The sequence below is a fragment of the Octodon degus genome, unplaced genomic scaffold (genome assembly GCF_000260255.1).
Source record: "Octodon degus isolate 3935 unplaced genomic scaffold, OctDeg1.0 scaffold00015, whole genome shotgun sequence".
Classification (NCBI taxonomy): Eukaryota; Metazoa; Chordata; class Mammalia; order Rodentia; family Octodontidae; genus Octodon; species Octodon degus.
The window spans coordinates 1,707,694-1,712,644 of record NW_004524591.1 but is presented as its reverse complement, the minus strand read 5'-3'; positions in this window follow the sequence as shown (position 1 = coordinate 1,712,644).

Sequence of the window (4,951 nt, the reverse complement as noted above, 5' to 3'; positions counted from 1 at the left end):
AAAAAAAAAAAAAAAAAAAAAAGAACAGAGCATTAGAAGCTGTTAGAGAAAAGAAACAAATCACTTATATGAAAAAAAAAGTATCAAAATCACAGCAGACTTCTCAACACAAACCATCATTCAGCACAAAGTCAAGGAGAGGTTGGAGTGAAGTTGTTCAAGCCTTAAAGGAAAATCTCCAACCCACAGTAATGTACCTCCTAAAGCTGTATTTCAAAAGTGATGGAGAAATAAGATATTCCATAACAAAGAATACCTGAGGAAATTAATTAACATGAAACCAGCACTCTAAAATGTACTGAAGGACACTGTAGAAAGACAGCAAAAATTACAACTCCATGAACCCCAACAAGGCAAGGCAACTAATTAGACAGAGGAAAAAAGGAGTCAGCAACAGGAAAATGACATGACAAACATAAATCAACACACATCAGCTGTAATCATCAATGTTAATGTTCTCAATTATCCAATTAAAAGAAACAGACTGGCATAATGGATCAAGAAGCATGGTCCAAAAATATGCTGCAAATAAGAAGCACATTTATTTTAAAAAGAAATTCACACACTGAAAGTCAAATGGTTAAAAATAATACTCCATGAAATAGGAACCTTGAAAAAAGCAGGGGTGCCTATTGTGCCTGCAGATAAAGTGAATCAAAAGTCAAAACTGGGGGGCTGGGTTTTGACTTCATTTCATTTCAGAATCATATTCCTAAAATTTTGTTTTTCTAATTTTCTCTTTTTTCCCCCTAATTTTCTCTCCAAGGGTCTTTTTCTGATAAAGGTTTTTGTAATAATTTTGATAATTGACATTGTATTGTTAATTTTATCAACTAGAGAACTATTTGGTTTGTTTGCAAACAACTAGGATTGCCTATTATTATGAATCTATTCAAATTGGATTTTTGCCATTGATTTGCAGTTTCAATGCACCGTGGTCTGATAATATGCATGGGCAATTTTCAATTCCTTTGCACTTACTTAAGCATGTTCTATGAGCTAGTATGTGGTCTATTTTGGAGCATGTCCCAAATGCAGCTGAAAGTGTATTCTAATAAGGGTGGAACGCTACATAGACATCTACTAAGTCCATTTACTCAAAAGTTTGGTCTAGTTTTAACATTTCATTTTTTATTTCTTGTTTAGTTGATGTATCTGTTTATGGCAATGAAGTATTGAGGTCCCCATTACAACTGTGCTAGAATTTAGTTGATTTTTTTCTTTTTTAAATTTCCCCCAGAGGCAGAGAGAGAGAAACTCTAACTCCTCTGCCCTATTTTCATCAATTATTTGAATAAGAGTGTGTTTACCTGACATACTTCTCCTGAGGGAAAAGGTCAAGGAGACACGTGTCTATTAATATTTGTTTTATATAGTTGGGTGCACTGATCTTGGGTACATATATTTGATTATTATCTCTTGCTCTCTTCATCAGTTTTTTTTTTTTTTTTTTGTAGTTAAACCCAGATACTCAGGCTTTATTTGAGGGAAAAAACCTCTCATACATTAATATAATTTCTTATTACAAGAAAAACAGTATGTATGCTATAGGTTTGCCACTACTTCTGGGCTAACCTACAAAAGGCTTTATACAAAAACACAATTGTTCTTTTAACATCACAAGATAATAACACTCGAATGTATGAAATTTAACAATAATACAGCTGAGTCTAATCAACATGTTTAACCAAACAGTCAAACATCAAAGACAGAAACATCTGCACTCTAAATCAGATTTCATTTTATTTATGAAATAGTAATTATGTAGTTTTTTACATTTTTCAAGTCTAATACATTTTCTGAATCCTGAGTGCTGTTGAATTATTACCATAGCACTATGGCTGGCAGACAGGAGACAGACCTGCTAGAGACCTGTCCTAACCAAAATCTTCATCAGTTTTGACTTTTTTTTTTTTTTTTTTTTTGGCTGGCTCAGGCTGCCTTAAGGGCAGGTCTGGTGAGGCATGGGGAGCTGGGGATTGAGCCATGGTCCCCTGCACTGATTAGGTTTGCCCCAGCACACGCTTAAACAACTGAGCTAACCAGTAAACTGCCCAGTTTTGACTTTTATTTTTATTTTTTTGGCAGAACCAGGGATTAAACTCAGGCCCTTATGCTTGCCAGGTAGGCACTTATGCCACTGAATAATAAGCACAAGGGCCTGAGTTCAATCCCAGGTTCAAAATAAAAAATAGGGTCTTACTAAGGCCTAGGTGGGATTCACAATCTTGCTTCAGCCTCTTCAGTAGCTGGGATTATAGGCAAGTCTCACTGCACCTGTCTTGTTGCTATCTTTTTACTTATTTTCATTAGTAATTGGAGTTATTAGCCCTATTCTCTCATTATATTGAGTAGCCCTGGTGAAATGTTAGCAAACTCTGTGTGGAATGTTATATCTGAGAATTGGTCTGTTCTTGGCAAATATGGCCAAGTGACTTGAGTTAGGTGAGTATGGTTAGAGAATATAATATTAATCTTGTATGCTGTGTACCAGGAGCACCTCCACTGTCTTAGTTACTTTTCTCATTGCTGAGGCAAAAGTGCCCATCATCCACAAGTTAAAGGAGGAAAGGTGTATTTCAGGTCATAGTTTGTAGAGGTTTCAGTCCATAGTTGGCTGGGTCTAATGCAGGGCAGCATAGCAGAAGAGCATGGCAAGGAGAAATAGTCCATGGGCTACCAGGGCAAAGAGAAAGCAGAAGACAGCAAGCAGTAGCTACAGCAGATCTATCTTCCTTCTCTTGCTTTATATTCCATCCATCCTGTAAGCCTATTGACTGGTACCACTCACACCTAGGGTAGCAGAGACATTATCCACACTCTTAATCCAAGCATCATACTTTTAATCCCAGTGTCACACTCTTAACCCACATTCACACACCCTAATCCAATCACCTTCAAAATTCCCTACCTATGACTACATGAGGCTTTGGAGGGACATTTAGATACAAGTCACCCCATCCAGGATAAAGATAGGGAAGGACAGGGCAATGTGGTGAGCACTTGCACAGAACACAATTGTTCCAAGGGCCACTCTTTTAGAATATAAACAGGAAAAGGGACCATTTTGTTAAGTGCCTTACAGTCATCCAGGTCCAAGTTTTAACCAGTCTCAGAACATGATTCTTTTCTGAAGTAAAAGAATTAGATATCAAAATAACACTGTCCATCATAGCTTATTGTGTCAGCCTACTGTGTCCTCAAACCTCATGTCTGACATAAGGAAGGAGGCTTAAGGCTGGTCTGGGTCTTCCAGCCCCATCACTGCTCGCTAAAACACAGGCTTCTCTGAGGAAATATTAAGATGGCTTCCTTCTGATGACAGTTTAAATGAAGGTCTCTTGTGAGAGAAATAGGGTAAATTGTCTAGTCATAAAGCTGGGAGACTTCTCTATTAGAGGTACCCACACATGAGACCCGAAGCCTAACCTCACATAAGAGTCTAGGCAGGTGGGATGGAGACTTCTTCACAGTCCCAGCAGACTGACCAAAGTCCATTAGGAAACGGCCTCTTGCATTCTTCCCACCGTCCCCTGACCCCATATGACTGACTTTCCTGGTCTTTCACAATAGTGACTTCATTGTGCGCCTTTGGCTTCCTGGCTGAGGAATCAGGTGTCTCTACCATCTTTAATTGCAGTGTACAGGTAATAAAAAGACTAGAGATCAAGGTAATGGGAAGAGCTTAGGTGATAAAGAGACCCCATGATTCTAAAAGATACAATAAAATTATTTTTGAACTGTTTAATGTCTCTCTATTATGTGCCCAACACTGATCAGGATGCTATGGATGCATCAGGGCATGAACAGGCTGAAGGCACGGTGGTACACACCTGCAATCCAGTGTGCAGGAGGCTGAGGCAGGAGGGTTACAAGTTTAAAGCCAGCCTGGGCAATATAACAAGACCTGTGAGAGAGCGTGAGAGAGGTTCATCCCTAGGAGGGAGATCCCTGCCAGGTAGGGCAGAAGAAGAAAGAAGGGCATTAAAAATAGTGTGGGGAGATCAAAGTGGCAGAATATAAGCCAGAAGCAGGACCCAACCTTTCTGGGACCTGGAATTGAGACACTTGGAAAACAATTACTTAGCAAGGAGATGACAAAGAAGAAGAGGTCCAAGAATCAAGGAAGAGCTAATAGGAAAGCTACAGTTAACTATGATAAACAGAAGATGGCATAGAGAAAATGAAACCATTCCCCAGAGAGGGAAACCTGTTTCCATAAATCAGCCTAGGGAAGGTCAGCGGCCCCAAAGAGAAACAATGGGCTGGGACCTCCAGCCCCAAATAAACCCTGTTGTAATGTAAACTGCAAATACAGCCTAGGTTGTCTTTGTGTTTGTTTATTTGTTTTTAAATATGATACAGGGTCTTGTTATACAGTTTGGATTCCTAGTGGTCCTCCCTAGAGGGAGATCCCTGGTCTTGGTCTCCCTAGTGCTGGCATTGCAGGTGTGCACCGCACTGTTTTGGGGCTGGCATGGTGTGCCAGGGGTTCCAGGGTTGGCACGGCATGCAGTGCAGGGGGTCTGACTCAGGACCTTCCACTCGCTAGGCAGGCCGTTATGCCACTGAGATATCTCCCCGGCCCCAGCCTCGGGTTTTACACTGAAAGTGAAACCCTCCCATAGCAGGCTAGCTGAGGATAAGAAATCCATTGCAGTGCCTGCCATACTTATGAGCAATGTATTAAAGTTATTTGGGGCAGGGGCTTATTTTTTTTAAGACTGAGATACTCTGAGAATTGGAGGTCACAGAGTAGCCACAGTTCAGGAGTTCTGGGATCACCCTAAAAGAATGACTGGGTACACGGTCATTATGCATGTCCACAACACACTAGAACTTTGTGCGATAGCCTATCCTCAAACTGTTAGAAGTGCTGGTCATTTACTTGCCATTCCAGTATTTATCTTATGTTTTACTCTTAGTACTTCTTTGCTATCAAGAAAACTTT